Raw genomic sequence first — 17,562 nt, forward strand, 5'->3', positions numbered from 1 at the left:
AAACATTTGCTTTTGGCGGTGGAAGTGCTGATGTCCAGTCACAGAAGAGTTAAAACTCTGTATTTATCTATTGTCATGGGGTGCTCTGACTTCCTCGCCGGAGGAAAATATGTTTGGAAATGAAATATGTTTGGAAGTTTTACCTCCAGACACCGGTTGTGACTCACAACTCTTCTTACTTCTATGATTTCCTCTTCTCACCAATCCCACCCACCAATGCCAGGATGAATAGCCCTCCCACAATCCTTTGCGCGTGGGGAGGCGTTGCTTCTGTTTTTCCATACATCGCGGTGTGTCTGCTTGAGGGTTTGCCCTTTTTGGTGTGAACGTTGTAGCCGCGTAGCCATGGAGGGCTGCATTTGGAGTGCCGTTCCTGCGGGCAAGGAATGGCTGCCTGCCGGCGTGTGTGCGCATATGTATGAAAAGTAAAACAGTTAGAGGTAGACGAAGCGTGGCGTGGCCATTTTGCGGTTTAAATTCTTCAGTAGCCTCGTGCAATGGTCTTCAATTTTCATCCCTTCCGCTTCCCCCCCCCCCAGCAGCTGCAGCTGCAGCTGCATCCGCCCCTTCTCCGTCGTATTAGCGCAGGATGTCCTACATACAAAAACAAGACGTCTTAAAGGCTAACGCGTTTCAGTTTGTCCTTTCCGCTTTCATGGGTCTGCTAGAGGCCTCTTCTGACTGCAGGAGAAACTACTTCTGTGGCTTGTACAAAAGGGATACATGGTATGCAGGCAGTCAGATTCTTTGTGCAGTGAAATTCCTACAGTATCGGGGAGGGGGGAGGGGGGAGGGGGGAGGGGGGAGGAAAAAGACCTTTGAGCATTGCGAGGAAGACTTGCAACTGTGTGAAGAAATGTTTCTCAGATTGCTGAGGAGTCTGGGCTTGAGGAGGCGCCTGGCCAATTCTCACAATTAAGCTCTTTTAAAATCGTGAGTGGCTTTAAAAATCCCTAACTCCCATCAGCCCCAGCCAGGGTTGATGGGAGATGTAGTCCAGCAGCATCTGGAGAGCCACAGGTTTTCCATCCTAATTTTGAATAAAAATCTAGCTAGCTCTTTTATTTGTAACCATGTAAGGAAAAGAGCGCAGACGGTGTTCTGCTCAATTACTCACTAAGAAGTACAGCTCTCGGTGGTTCTGCCACGTGCAGAGCCACAGCTGACTGATAAGCACTTAGATTGTTTTTAATGTTTTAAAATAAAATATTTTGTTAATATACAATAGAATTAAATGGTCTTAATGGTATTTAAGATTTACCTGTGTCTTGTTATGGTTGTTTTGTATTTATTAACTCTTGTAAGGCATAGATGTTGCCAGTTGGCGGCAATCCTTTCCTATATGTGAGAGGAGGGAAGGATGGAAAAGTCACCTTAGATCATGTGTGATGAATGGAGACAGGCTGTGTTTTCTGCAGAGTGGAGAGTTGGTGCAATTTTGCACTTTGTGTTACTTAACACATAACACATTGTTTTTTGAGATTTTTCTACCCTCAGCTCCAAAGCCTTTTTTTGACAGAAATTAAAATTAATTTGAAATTTGGGGACATTATTTACTATTGTACAGGTACCAATATCCTAGCTAGAAGGATTATATTGTAGGTCTACTTTTGGTAAATTCTATAGCAAAAAGTGTGGCAGGGGTGTAAATTTATCCCTGGAGGTCTGGATTAGGTTAAACTGCAATTGAATGCACACACTTAGCAGGGAGTAAGTCCCATTGACTTCAATAGGGCTGACTTCTGAGTAGACCACAGAATTGTACTGCACATTGGTATAATGCTCAATTTTAGTTTGGTTTTCACAGCCGCTAACGGATTGGAATCCATGCTCTGCCTGTAAGCATTTAATGGAAGAGTGAGAAAAAACTGATGTTGACACATGTGCATATACTTAATGTTAAATAACGAAGTGTATAAATGCTAAGCAGAGTTCAAAATGCATCACATATATTGTCTCAGTCATTTGTTCAACAGCCATATAAAGCATATGGTATTATCCCTATAGTAGAATAGGGATGGGTAAGGAGGCTGAGAGTGGCTTGCTTGGGGTCACCTTAGTAATCTCATCATGGCAGAGGTGATATTTGAACTGAGGCCTTCCAGTTCAAAGCTCACTATTAGAAAGTTTAGCAATGCAATCTGGTATGTTTGCTCAGCCCCATTGAGCTCAATGGGACTCCTTGCTAATTGTGTATAGAATTGCAGCCTAAGAAAGCTAAATTAGTGTCCTGTGGTGTCTTTCCTGCACTTGCAAGAACAAAATGGGAAGGGGGAGAATTTGAGAGTAGAGGAAGCAAAGAGGGTTGCTTTCTTGGGCAGGAGACAGCTGTTTGAGGTGGGAAAATTGCCTTCTATAGGAAGTATTAATTTATTTATTTCATTTATATCCTGCCCTCCAAGCAGGAGCTCAAGGTGCCAGAAGTATGTTTGAGAGGAAGGATGTGAACACTTTTGAGTCCAAATATGTGCTCCAATGTACGTGCCACATATCACACAAGAAATTATGGCTTGGAAGTGGTGCTTGTTCTTTTCCCTACTTGCAAACTTTTCTAGTGTCTGGATAAAATGAAATGCCAGGTGGGGTGCTATGATATGGAGATGTTTTGCATCCCACCTTCATAGCTGTGTAATATCACACACATGCATGGGCATACGCACATCCCAAAAGCCGATAAAAACCAGTGTGAATCGAAGAAAAGGCAAATAATTTGAGGCGCTTGTTGCTAAAAGCATAAAACAAGTTTCTTTATCAAGTTTATATCCCATCTTCTCACAAAAATGTACCCAAGGTAGCTAATAACAGTTCAGTAAATACAAATAAGTAGACAATCACAACAAAATATTTCACAGTGTAAAAACCGAACAGATAAAAACAAGTCAATAAAACTTTTAGGTACATCAGAAAATCAGCCAGGGAAGCAGTAGAACTTGTAAATGATGCAAGTGTGAAAGGAGAATCCTGGAGGATGACAGAGACATGGCACTAAGTTTTTGCATTGGTCTTCAACGTAGAAGATGTCAGAGGAAGATAAGCATATGAACCATTATTTTTTGAGATGGCATCTGAGTAGTGATGCTAAACTGAGGTGGCAAAGGAAGAATTTTAGCATTAGGGGTAGATAGCTTTCATCGAGAGTTCTTAAATGAATTTAAATATGAAATTATTGATCTGTTAATAATGCAATTTAATAAAAGCCTCCTTATCAGAGGATTGGAAAGTTTGTAGTATCTTTAAAAAAAAAAAGATGTTCCGGGGAGAACTAGGAAGTTGCAGACCTGTTGGCCTAAGTTCTATTCCAGATAAATTCATACTATGAGCAGGTTGAGTAAAGGTAGAATTATTAAGCATATAGAACAGGTATTGAGAACCTGTGGCCTTCCAGTTGTTGGACTACAATTCCCTTCAGAGGCTCCATAGTCAGGGATGATGGGAGCTGTAATCCAACATCTGTAGGGGACACAGGAGCCCACCCAGATACAGAAGAACAAGCATTGGTGAAGAAAAATCAGCATGGCTTCTGTAAAGGCAGGTCCTGCCTCAACAAGCATGCAGATAGAGACAATCAAGTGACTTCCAAAAAGCCTTTTCCAAAGTCCCTAAATAAAGGCTCCTAACAATCATGGGATAAAAGGAAGGTCCCTTTTAGGATTAGTAACCAGGGCTTCAGAGTTGGAGTTGGGAGCAATTTTGGGTGGAGTCGGAAGCAATTTTGGGAGGAGTCGGAGTCGGTAGAAATGTACTGACTCCGACTTCCAAATAAATTTTGATTGACAGGAAGCAATTTTGGGTGGAGTCAGAGTTGGACAGTAGAAAAATAGAGGAGTCGGAGTTGAAGGCTTGGTGTACCGACTCCACAGCCCTGTTAGTAACTGGTTAAAAAACAGGAAGCACCCATAAATGGTGCCAGGGATAAGCAGTGAAGTGGCCAAGTCTGTTGTTTCATCCCAGCTTTTTCTTCTGTGTATGATTTCCAGGACAAGCTGTGATAGGAAGGAAGGAAGCCAGTAGCCCTATTTTACAAACAGAAAAGAAGTAGTAGCATGGCTTTTTGCTTCAGGTCATGCTTCAGTGTCTTATCACTTTCACTTCAGAGCAGATGTACTGGTGGTTGGTGTTCAAGTAATTGTAATGAGAAACTTTGCACTCTACAGTGGTATAGACACTACACCATTCCAAGAGTTCCCTGAGAAGTGAGATTGATTGTTAAACCATTCTGGAATTGTAGCTCTGTGAGAGGAATAGAGGTCTCCTAACAACTCTCAGCACCCTTAAATTACAGTTTGCAGGGTTCTTTGGGAGAACCTATGACTGTTTAAAGTGGTATTCACTAATAGGCAAAAAAAACCTTGCAGTTTAAGAATGTACTTATAGCCCACAGAAATTTCTATCAAACTAAAAAGCAGGGGAATTGGGCAGCTACAGTGAATGCACCAGGGAACAGGAGACCTGATCTCTCTGAGATACTGTACTGCCCTACAAATTTCTAAAAATGCAAACGCAATTTGGGTTGGTCTTACACATTCCAATCCACTTCCTGTGTAGCTTGGAAGAATTTGGTAATGTGCCTCTGAGCATAAGGTGAGTGTTGGCAACACCTGCAATCTCCAAAGATGGAGAATTACATTTTTGTATGTTGGTGTTATTCTTACTTCGCTTCTTTGCTGTGTTACTATTGTTTCTACAGAGAATCTAATCTAGAAAATTTTATTTCCCTCATTATTCACTCTAGAAACCTAGAAATTTCACAGCCTTTTTATTGGCCAATGTCATATGATGGTGAAGACAGCCTTTTGTGTTTCAAATTGGAGGTGATGTTCTATTTCTATTTTGGGTGCATTAACATTTGAATCTGAAACGGCAGTTTGATGTAAAATCAGATTGATTACAATATGTTGCTACTTAAGCAATGGCTCTAGCTGTTGGAAAAAACAAACTTGGCCTGCTCATGTATGTTCTCAGCCTGCTATGTTTAAACCACTTCATTTAAGGAAAGGTGGGCACAGTCAATTAAAAACATAGAGGATACCCAGAATTTTGTTAGAATATATTTCACCTCCCATTGTTTTATCTTGCGCAAACAGAGACACTCCTGATATCCGCTGGAGACTATTCTGCCGAATAGTCAGTGCCATTATTCCACAATTATTTTTGGAGTTTTTTTAGTGTAAATTTTGCAAAGTGTTACTGTACTTCACATATTCACAGAAATAGAAGCAAAAGAAAATGATTTACTATAGGAAACTTCACTGAAATTGCAAAGTAAATCAGACATATTTAAAGCGACTATATGAACTATATCAATGGTCTTAATAATGTTGCTTCTTCCCTGCTACAACAAAATCAGCACAGCACATGTCTTCTTTCTATTATTTGGGCTGATTGCAGGTGTTGCCATAGCTCACCATATGCTCAGAGGCACATGTTACCAAATTCTTGCAAGCTACACAGGAAGTGGATTGGACTGTGAAAGACCAACCCAAATGGTGTTTGCATTTTGACCAATTTGTAGGGCAGTACAATATCTCAGAGAGGAGGTTAGGTCTCCTGCTCCCCTGGTGCATTCACTATAGCTGCCCAATTTGCTTGCTTTTTAAAATCAATCAATCAAATTTTATTCTGCGGTCATAGACCCAATATACAATTGATTAAAGTTTCAGATTAAAACAAATAAAATGAGACGATACAAAATCATCAGCTAAAAAATTAGTCTACAACAATCAGTCATAATGTTAGGTACCATTTTTACATAGGCTCTGAGCTAGAATTAGAAACTGGGCGACTGATTCAGTGGTACGCTTGTCTATATCAGACAGGAAATGGTTCACTAACCACTTGGTTGGCCTACCAGGAAAAGCTTCGATATGTGGCGAAATAAATCTGGCACGTACATCTTTATATAAGTCACAGGTAAGAAGAATATGAACAATTGTTTCTACCTCCCCCTTCTTGCAGATACAAAGTCGTTTTTCATGTGGAGTTCCTTGAAAGCGGCCCTCTAAGAGCGCCGAGGGGAGGCAGTTGAATCTAGCCCTGGCAAACAGATGACGAAAACTTTTTAAAAGAAATATCTGTGGGCTGTAGCTATGTTCTTAAACCGCAAGGGTTTTTTGCTTATTAGTGAATTTCTCTGCTTTTACCAGGAGGTAGGAAATGGGATCCTGTGCAAGTTTGCTGAGAATGGATTGATCATTTGCATGCTTATTGAGTTCAGTGGGATTTACTCCCCTGCAATCATGCTTAGGATAGGTGAAACTGACCACAGGATGGGGAGGGGAGGAAGGGGAGAGGGGCAGGCAGGGAGGGGAGGAGGGGGAGGGGGGCAGGCAGGAGGGGAGGAGATGGACAGATTTGATTATTTGCATGTTTATTGAGTTCAGTGGGATTTACTCCTATGCAGTCATGCTTAGGATAGGTAAAACTGACTGGGGGGAGGGCTGGAGTGGGCAGGGGAGGAGGAAGGAGGGGAAAGAGGTCTGATCATTTGCATGCTTACTCGTAAGCAGTCACGGTTAGGATAGGTAAAACAACATAGGGGGGAGGACAGGGAAGGAGAAAGGGAGGGGATACGGGAGTAGAAGGGGCGGAGGGGGAAGGTGGAATTGGAGGGGGGAGGGGAGGGCAGGTTTCATCATTTGCATGCTTATTGAGTTCAGTGCTATTGACTCATGCAATCATGCTTAAGGTAGGTAAAACTGACCGGGGAGGGGGAGGGGGAAGGAGGGGATTGGAAGGGAAGGGAGGGGCAAAGGAAGGGGGAGGGGAGGGGATAGGAAGGAGGAGAAGGGAGGGCGAGTTTGGTCATTTGCATACTTTTATAGTTCTGTTGGATTTATTTCTGTGCAATCATGTTTAGGATAGGTACAACTGATCTGGGGGAGGGGAGGAGATTGTGTGGATGGACTCTGGGCAAAGGGGAAGCCCAGTTCCAAAAGGAAATACTGTTAACAGTATCACTGCTTTTCAGGGTTTTCTCCACCTTTTTATTCTACAGCAGGCACATGTAGCCTCCAACCCAAACTTAAACCAAAGCTGTCCCTGGCCACATCCACACAAGGCCTTCATTTCACTTTAGACAATCATGGCTTCTCCAAAAAAATCCTGGGAAGTGTAGTTAGTTAAGGGTGCTGAGGGTTGCTAGGAGATGTCATTTTCCCCGTGCAGAGCTTCAATCAGGGTGGCTGACTGTTAAACCACTCTGGCCACTTGAGCTCTGTCAGAGGAGAGGAGAGGAATAAGCGTCTCCTCTCAGCACCCTTCACAAACTACACTTCCCAGGATTCTTTGGGGGAAGCCATGACTGTCTAAAGTGAAATAAAGGTCTGGTGTGGGTGTGGCCCCGTTTAAGCAAGCCAAGCAGCTGTAAGTCTTGCTTTTAGAACACTGTCAGTTGGTTCTTATTGAGCATGCCCAACACTATCATTGAGTTCAATGTAAAATTTCTTAAATTAATTAAAAATCAGCCAGGCATTTTTTTAACTTTTAAACTGCAGAAGATGAAGGTCAGAGTAAGAGGCAAGGTCAGTAACAAGATTATACGTACTCAGTGAACGTAGCTGATTTTTAATTAATTTCAACAAATTACGAGAACTCTGACAGAAAAAAGTCATTTTAGACTTTGAACTCTTGATTCTCTTAGACTGTTTCATGTGTCACCATGAAAATTTACAGGGTTGTTAATCAAGCATTTCTGAGTTCAGGACTATAAGTTTTGTAAGGTTTTGTTTCAAAGTGAGCTTATGGGAAGCATCAGAGTGGCAATTTAACGTTGCGGAATGCAAAAAACTCATCCTGGCTATAATATACAGCCACTCTTGTGGCTGTAATATAATATTGCTTTAAATGTATAGTGCATAGGGGGACTTCTTTTAGCTCATTCTCTAAAGCACTTACAAATTGCAGTGATTTTGCTCTGCTTGTAAAATGTCCCTTAGTATTTTTAAAGGGGTTTGTGTTGATAAATTATCTCCCTTTTGTGTCTAATACTAGAGCTACTAACTTTGGTCAAGAGCAGAGAGGCCAACAAAGTTCTGATCTTGACTTTGGGGGATTATAAAAACCTGCCTCCAGATTCTCCTTTGGCTTGGATTATAATCCATGCCAGGAAAGAGTTGATGACTTCCTTTCCTCTCACCAAAACATCACCATTCAACCACTCCTCAAAAACACCCCCTTATCTTTACGTACTGGTCTGATGACAGTAGGAACAGCAGCGGCACATGAGGAGAGCAATCTCTTCTGCCATTGCTGCTCGCTCCTTTGGGGTGCTGTCTCTCAAGACAGCTGTAGTCCCTGGTAAGTGCTACAAGGACTGGGACCCCCTGCCTGACCCTTGCTCCAGAGAGGCTGCAGTTAAACTTGCAGCCTCTTGCATCAGCTGCTGGCTGGGTCAGGAGGCATAAAAGCTCAGCTGCCTGTGGGTCTGCCGCTGGCGGGGTCGCCACTAAAGGGGCAACACCAAAGGGGGTTGCTCCTAGGGGAGCCCCTTATGGAGTCTTGGGGGCGAGGTTGCTACCCATTCAATTACCTTATTTTAAAATTTTTCTGTTAAACCAATCTAGAGGAGATTGGTGGTGCCAAGGGCATGTGGTGCATGTGTAGTTCCTGCACAGGGTGAGAGCCTGTGCAGTGAGCTGAATAGTAGGAGAAAGTCTCCAGATGCCTTCAGAGTGAGAGTGTAACTGGCAGAAGGCTGGCCCTTCCTGGGTGTGAGACAGGAGGGGGAGTAGATGGGCCCTGTGTGAAAAGGTTTGAATAGGTATGACTGTTCCCAATTCTCGCAGAGGCCTTCTGGGATAATTGGCTTCGGCAGGCTTTGTTGGTGGGCTCGTGTTAGGTCCATATCAGGTGTTTAGGAGGAGTCTTAGTACAGAGGAACATGGATTATGCCACCCCAATTTCAGTGATCACAGGTAGAGGGAAATATAGCCATGGGGATGTGGTGAATTACCATAGAAGACAAGGGCAAGGCTATCTGCGCCTTGTTCCTTGCTGCCACTCTTCTCATGGATGGGTTCATCGTTGCTCATCCACTGTGCCCACTGGCCTGTGTGTATTGTTGTTTAATCCAGATCAGTACACAATAAGACCACACTCATCCCTGATTTGATTGTGGATGAAGGTGCTGATTTGGTGTGCATTACCAAGACCTGGGTGGGTGAGCTGGGAGGAGTTGATCTGACCCAGCTTTGCCCACCTGGATACGCGCTGCAGCACCAGCACAGGCTGCAGGGACAGAGGGAAGGAGTTGCTGTGGTCTACAGAACTTCTATCTCTGTCACCAGGAAACCACTGTCTTGGAGCTGGCTGTGAGGGTGTGCACCTTGTGTCAGGCCGAGAAGACAGTAAACTAGGGTTGCTGCTTGTGTACTGTCCACCCTGCTGCCCGGCACCTACTCTGACTGAGCTGGCAGAGGCCGTCTTGGCTGTGGTGTTGGAGGAGCCCAGAACGATAGTGCTGGGTGATTTCAATGTCCATGCTGAGGCTGAATTGAGCCAGCACAAGACACTTCCTGTATTACCACATGCTGGATATGGGACGTGCCTCTGAGATGAGGCCCAGCAATCCTTCTTTCTCCTAAAGTTCCCTATCATAGCATCTTGGAGTATTCTAATAATATCAATCCATTGACCATACCAAAAACATTCAAAACTTATTAACTGTTCCCATTTACTCGAGGATGCTGATTGCTTTCAAGTAAAAACTTCACTACAATGTCATTTTGCCAAAAGCTTGTGCAGGCTCAGTGAATTCCATCAGGGATTTTGAATATAAATTTTTAGTAGGCTGTGCTGTTTCTTTTGGGAGAATTCCAAACTAAAGTCAACCCCACCACCACCGCACGCTTTTCAGTCAGTGTAAGCTATTGCAGTTCTAAGTTTAAAACCCATTCCATGAATCAATCTGGAGCCATACCCACAGGATCAGTGGGGAAGGGAGGGGGGAAATGGAGGAAAATGTCACATACCTTTGAACAATTTTGTAAGGGTTATCTTGCTATCTAAATCCTTATTTTGACAGGTTTAGCTTTATAGGATTCCCACCAACTCTCTGGGGGCTTTTGAAAGCTGCAGAATCCAATTTTGAAGTCTGGATATACATTTCTGCAGAATACTATTTAGGGAAATGGACAATTTCCCGATCTGTTCTTCACATACTACACCTAAAAAATGTAAAGTGTGGATGTGGCAAGTGTGTATCCTACAAGTCTTCTTCAGGCATTCACCCAAATGTGTGTGGGCTAAAAGTGGGGAGGGGGCAGAGTCACACACAGAAGCGTGTTCCCCAGTGTCCTCACCCATGGTAGCTCCACTTCAGACCTTTTGGAGTTGAGGGGGAAAGTGTGAAGGTTGCATGAATTCTAAGGATGTTCAGCTGAATTCGCTTAGAATTTCCACTGAGACCGTCCCCCTCAACTTGGAAGAGTCTGAAGTGGAGCCGGCACGCTCAGAGGTATTGGCAGCAGGGATGACCCTACCATTAGGCAAAGTGAGGCAGGTGACTCAAACAGCATATTCTGAGAGGCATGGAGTGTTTGCCACACAGCCTGTGGTATACTCCTTAAGCTAGTCTACTGCCTTCAAGTGCTGTGGAGAATGATGTCCTATCACTAGTGTCGAAGTGAGATTCAGCCAGTTTGGATGGCTTTTGTACATGGAATCGGGGTGATATCATCTTGTCTTTTGCTGTAGGCACTAAAGTGCTTTGAGTCAGCCCTGATTGGAGGCAACGCCTGCATGCATGTCCTTCCCCACTTTTAGCCTACGTGTGTTCAACCTGAACACCCAAAAAGGGTTACAGACAAATACTCATCAGGAGATCAGGAGTTGCTACAGCTTCCTGTTGTGGGTACACCTACTTGCAAACCTGATTTGTCCTGGGTAGTGAGTGAAGTGTGTCTCATAGTACACAAGTATTCCACTTAACAAGTTTCCTTTAAAGAACTAGACTGAAGGCTAACTTAATGAGAAGTGGTCTTTGTTCCTGCAGTTTTCTCAGAGCTAATATGTATATATCTATGAATCTGGCTGTCTACAGAAATTGTAACAAGAACTATCTTACTTTAACATTCGTACAAGCTTCATTATCATCAATTACAAATCACTTTTTGTTTATCAATAACTTTATGTTCATTATCTCAGTAATCAAGTACATTCAAATGCTAGTGGTATGAGATATCAGTTACTAGTATTTTGTCAGATTTTGCTGTGCTCAGATATCGAGTTATGAATGATAAAATGCTGTTTAAAAAAAAGACAAAAGAAACAAGCTTTTCATTTCCATTATAGAATGGATAGCCAATTGAGACTACAATTCACATCAGCCCCCGCCAGCATGGTCAATGGCCTGGGATTACTAGAGTTGTAGTCCAATATCTGGAGGGCACCATGTTTGCTACCTACCACTGCATTATAATAACAGAGGGACGGGAGGGTGGCCATTGTGGAAGTTTTCTCCTCTTAGCCCTAGAAGAATATTCATGCACCCTGCTTTGGGGCTGTTGGCTTTGGGACAGTTCTTACCTTACTCTACTGGTTTGGGATCCTCTTCGCATAGCTTTTTACATACATCAGTGTCACCCTTCTCTTATAGCCTATACTTTGCTTGTTCTTCTTTCCTTTTTACAAAAATACTAGACTGTACAGAAGACTCCACCAGCACAGTTCAATGTACTTTCTTTACTGTGCTCAAGTAATTTTGTTTTTTTAATAAATGCAAGTAGCAATGAAAAATGTTAAGAACCAGCTCCTCTCCTCCCCCCCCTTCAGTCTTTTGCAGGACTACACACTTTTGTAAGGCTTAATCCTCTCTCCTGAGAGCTAGTGTGGTGTAGTACTATTTTTAGTATTTTTATTTTATTTTTATTTATTATTTTATTTATTTATTTATTTTATTTCATTTATAAAGCGCCCGTAGCTAATAGCTCTCTGGGCGGTGTACAAGGTTAAAATACAATATTACAATAAAATCAATAACAGCAGCAAGATTTTAAAACTAGAACATTAAACATGAAACATTAAACGTTAACATTAAACATTAAAATGCCTGGGAGCATAGCCAGGTCTTAACCTGACGCCTGAAAGAAAGTACCATAGGCACCAGGCGTATCTCCTCTGGTAAGCTGTTCCACAATTCGGGGGCCACTACAGAAAAGGCCCTGGATCTAGTAATAATCCTACGGGCATCTTGATGATTTGGTACCCAGAGGAGGGCCTTAGATACTGAACGAAATGGACTGGTAGGTTCATAGCGGGAGAGGCGTTCCACAAGGTATTGCGGTCCCACACCATGTAAGGCTTTATAGGTCAAAACCAGCACCTTGAATCTGGCTTGGAAACAAATAGGTAGCCAGTGCAAGCGGGCCAGGACAGGTGTTATATGCGCGGACCGATTGGTCCTCGTCAGCAACCTGGCTGCCGCATTTTGCACTAGCTGAAGTTTCCAAACTGTCTTCAAGGGCAGCCCTACATAGAGCGCATTACAGTAATCCAATCTAGAAGTTACCAGAGCGTGAACAACTGAGGCGAGATCGTCACTGTCCAGATAGGGGCGTAGTTGGGCTACTAAGCGAAGATGGTAAAACGCGTTCTGTGCCACCGAGGCCACTTGAGCCTCTAGCGACAAGGAAGGATCAAAAAGGACACCCAAACTCCGAACCTGTTCCTTCAAGGGGAGTGTAACCCCATCTAGAACAGGATGAGCATCCACCATCTGGGCAGAGAAAGAGCTCACCAACAGTGTCTCAGTCTTGTCTGGATTGAGTTTCAGTTTATTAGCTCTCATCCAGTCCGTTATCGCGGTTAGGCAACGGTTCAGCACATCAACAGCCTCACCTGAAGAAGGTGAAAAGGAGAAGTAGAGTTGCGTGTCATCAGCGTACTGATGGCAACGCACTCCAAAACTCCTGATGACCGCACCCAGAGGCTGCATGTAGATGTTAAAGAGCATAGGGAACAAAACCGAACCCTGAGGGACTCCACAATGGAGAGTCCAGGGTGTCGAGCAATGTTCCCCAAGCACTACCTTCTGGCGACGATCCGCGAAGTAGGAGCAGAGCCACTGCCAAGCAGTGCCCCCAATTCCTAACTCCTAACTATTATTTGTATCTTTATTCTTATTTTTGTTTACTGTTGTTTAGGGAGTGGGCCTGCCTGTTGGCGAATAGGAGGGAGCCATGTGCAGACCGGAGGGGGATAGTGGGGAGGGTGGAGGGCCACAATATTCAAAGGCTAGGCGGCAGACTCTGGAGAGGCGTGGGCAACAGGCCAAGCCGGCGTCGGGGAACTAGGGATAGATGCTTAATATCCATCCCTTGTTCTGGGCCTGTTGTCCACCAGAAGATAACTGGGGGAAGCAGAACTCCATCCAATCTTCGACTGCTGTTGTGTAACGCCAGGTCTGTGGTACAGAAGACATCACTCATCCATGATATGATCCTGGATGAGGCTGCAGACCTGGTAAGTATTACGGAGACCTGGCTGGATGAGGCCTCAGCCCCTATACTTGAGGCCATCTGTGCAGCCGGTTTCCGATATGCACAGCAGCCGAGGATGGGTAGGCGGGGAGGGGCAGTGGCAGTTATTTACCGGGAATCTTTGTGTTTCGCCAGACCCCCTCTCCACAAGACCAAGTTTGTTGATTGCATGTACTGGAGGTTGGGCCCAAAGGGCAGTTTAGGGATTCTACTTGTGTACCGCCCACCCCGCTGCACAGCAGAATCCCTGACTGAGGTGCTTGAGATGACCTCGGCTGTGCGATTGCTCTCCCCCAACCTTGTGGTGATGGGGGATTTCAACATACATGCCGAGGCTGTCCTCACAGGAGCCCCTCAGGATTTCATGGAAACCATGACTTCTTGGGATCTGCACCTTAGTAATATAGGGCCTACCCATGTAGCCGGTCATGCTCTCGACCTTGTGTTTGTCTTGGGAGGGGAGGAAAGTGCTCTGAAAATGGGGATAAATTATTCTAGCCCCGTGTCATGGTCAGATCACTATCTGGTGAATATAGATCTCTCGATCCCGCACGCCCTCCGCAGGGGACAAGGACCTATTAGGATGGTCCGCCCCAGACGCCTGATGGAGCCCAAAGGATTCCTGAATGCGCTGGGGGATATGGAGCTGACTGAAGGACGCCCGGTCGAATCCCTAGTGATGGAGTGGAATAAGGAGGTCGCTGGGGCGGTGGACCGGGTGGCTCCGAAACGTCCTCTCCCCCTGAATAGAACTCAGACAGCACCATGGTACACGCCACGGTTGCGGGGTCTGAGACAGGAGGTGAGACGACTTGAGCGCCGGTGGCGGAAATTACGCACTGAAGACGATCGGACACAGGTTAGAGCAGCAATAGCTGCCTACCAGGTGGCAACAAAGGTAAAGAGTAATAACAAAGCAAAGAGTAATTTCTTTGCTGCTTCTATTGCGTTGGCAGAGTGCTGTCCCAGGAGATTGTTCCAAGTGGTCCGAAGCCTGGTCGGTCCAGTTGCTCAGGAACCCATGGAACATTCTAAAATCTCCTGTGATACTTTTGCTAAACACTTTGCCGATAAAATCGAATGCCTGAAGAGCATGCTTCTGCTTGCCGTGGAGACAGGAAGTGGGCCAGAGTCGGCCAGTTGCATTCCGGTCTGTTGGGATCGGTTTCAGCCTCTTCTCTCTGAGGAAGTGGACAAGGCGCTCGGTACTGTGAGGCCAACCACCTGTCTGGTTGATCCTTGCCCTTCATGGCTCATCATGAGCTGTAAAGAGAGACTGAGCGAAGGGATCAAGGCGGTGGTGAATGCATCCTTGCAAAAGGGTGCAATGCCATCAGCCCTCAAGGAAGCGGTAATAAAGCCCATCCTGAAAAAACCGTCCTTGGATCCCCAGGAGTTAAACAACTTTCGCCCAGTCTCTAACCTACCATTCTTGGGCAAGGTGATTGAGAGGGTGGTGGCTGCACAGTTACAGACACACTTGGAGGAAACGGATTATTTAGATCAATACCAATCGGGTTTCAGGACTGGTCACGGAACGGAAACAGCCTTGGTCGCTTTGGTGGATGATATGAGGAGGGCATTGGATAGGGGTGAATACACCTTCCTTGTCCTCCTCGACCTTTCAATGGCTTTCGATACCGTTGACCACGGTATCCTCTTAAGTCGCCTAGAGGGATTGGGAATAGGAGGCACTGTTTTGCAGTGGTTCCGTTCCTATCTCTCGGATAGGCAACAACGGGTGGCATTGGGAGATGAGGTTTCAGACCCTTGGCCTCTTCATTGTGGAGTGCCACAGGGTTCTATCCTCTCTCCCATGCTATTCAACATCTATGTGAAACCGCTGGGGGCAATCATCAGGAGTTTTGGGTTGCAGTGTCATCAGTATGCAGATGACACTCAGCTGTATCTCTTATTTAAGTCCTCACCGGAGTTGGCTGTGAACACCATGTCCAAATGCCTGGAATCCGTAAGTGGATAAATGGGAGAGAATAGGCTGAAGCTGAAGCCCGACAAGACTGAGGTATTACTTGTGGGAGATAAAAGGAAATTAGGAATTACCGACCTGATGCTTAATGGGGTAAGTCTGCCCCTGAAAGACCAAGTCCGCAGTCTTGGGATCATTCTTGACTCCCAGCTGTCCATGGAGGCTCAGATTACAGCAGTGAGCCAGGCAGCTTGGTATCAACTACATCTGATACGGAGACTGCGACCCTACCTTCCTGTTCATCTGCTCCCCCAAGTGATACATGCCCTGGTCTCCTCTCACTTAGACTACTGCAATGCGCTCTACGTGGGGTTACCCTTGAAAACGGTCCGGAAATTACAGCTGGTACAGAATGCGGCGGCACGCTTGATTACGCATAGCTGTCGCTGGGATCATATTACCCCAGTGTTACTAGATCTTCACTGGCTACCAGTTGTTTACCGAGCCCAGTTCAAGGTGTTGGTGTTGACCTTTAAAACCCTATATGGTTTCGGCCCAGTATATTTGAAGGAACGCCTCCAGAATCACCGATTGTGCCGCCTGACAAGATCAGCCTCGCAAGACCTTCTCTCGGTCCCACCGGTGAGAACAGCTAGGCTGGTGCGGACCAGAGAGAGGGCATTTTCTGTTGTGGCCCCCACCCTCTGGAACTCCCTCCCTTTTGATCTTAGACATGCTCCCTCCTTGTCCAGCTGTCGCCAAGCCTTGAAGACCTGTCTGTTCAGGCAGGCCTACAAGATTGGGATGGAGTAATTATATGTTATATGAATTACAGGATGGTTTTTAGTTTAAAAATTGATTATGTTGAGATAGATATGTATTGTTTTTATTCTTGTTGTTCGTCGCCTAGAGTGTCCCTAACCCGGGCAGATAGGCGACTGAAAAATAAAATTTATTATTATTATTATTTAGTGGTTAGAGTGTTGGGCTACAACCTGGGAGACCAGGGCTCAAATCCCCACACAGCCATGAAGCTTACTGGGTGACCTTGGGCCCATCACTGCCTCTCAGCTTCAGAGGAAGGTAATGGTAAACCCCCTCTGAATACTGCTTACCATGAAAACCCTATTCATAGGGTTGCCATAAGTCAGGATCGACTTGAAGGCAGTCCATTCGCATTTTTTCAATCCCCTCTTCAGAGCTGGAGCAAGACATTTTGCCACCTGAGGTGAAGGGCAGATGATGCCTTTCTCTTTTCCATGTGCAAAAGCTGGTCAAACTGGCTATTGAGTCTTCCTTTGACACTAGCAATGGGGCAGTATCTTCCACTGTAAGTGAGAGCAGCAGGCTAGCTTAGACCATTTGGCACTCACAGCTCTCTGTCCACTTCCTGCCCCTGAACATTTGCTGCTTGAAGTGGCTGCTTCACTCTGTCTCATGGTGGAGCTGGACCTCCCCTCCCCCTGGTTACTTCATGAGGGGAAATACAGCACCATTCACTCTGCTTATAAGTGGTAACTCATAAACCAGTCAGCCTTTTCGTGGGCAAATCTTCCCAATAAGTTATAGGGCCATGCCACATATCCCTGGAGGCTGGGTGATAATGTTCACATAGGAGCAAACCATGTAATCTTTATGCTTTATGTAATCTTTATAGAGTTGGAAAAGGTTCGGAAGAGGGCAACCAGAATGATCAAGGGGATGGAGCGACTCCCTTACGAGGAAAGGTTGCAGCATTTGGGGCTTTTTACTTTAGAGAAAAGGCGGGTCAGAGGAGACATGATAGAAGTGTATAAAATTATGCATGGCATTGAGAAAGTGGATAGAGAAAAGTTCTTCTCCCTCTCTCATAACACTAGAACTCGTGGACATTCAAAGAAGCTGAATGTTGGAAGATTCAGGACAGACAAAAGGAAGTACTTCTTTACTCAGCGCATAGTTAAACCATGGAATTTGCTCCCACAAGATGCAGTAATGGCCACCAGCTTGGATGGCTTTAAAAGAAGATTAGACAAATTCATGGAGGACAGGGCTATCAATGGCTGCTAGCCATGATGGCTGTGCTCTGCCACCCTAGTCAGAGGCAGCATGCTTCTGAAAACCAGTTGTCGGAAGCCTCAGGAGGGGAGAGTGTTCTTGCACTCGGGTCCTGCTTGCGGG

General features: G+C 45.0%; 1 protein-coding gene across 2 annotated transcripts in view; it reads left to right on the top strand.

Moving 5' to 3' along the window:
* Positions 1–71: 71 nt before the first annotated feature.
* Positions 72–17,562, top strand: part of LOC133390587 (uncharacterized) — a 56,485-nt gene continuing 38,994 nt past the window's right edge. For both annotated transcript variants that reach the window (XM_061639630.1, XM_061639536.1), the window contains exon 1: positions 72–726. The gene's annotated coding sequence lies outside the window, so the exon portion shown is untranslated. The remainder of the gene's footprint in view (positions 727–17,562) is intronic.

Source organism: Rhineura floridana, chromosome 1, assembly GCF_030035675.1.
Source record: "Rhineura floridana isolate rRhiFlo1 chromosome 1, rRhiFlo1.hap2, whole genome shotgun sequence".
NCBI classification, from domain to species: Eukaryota; Metazoa; Chordata; class Lepidosauria; order Squamata; family Rhineuridae; genus Rhineura; species Rhineura floridana.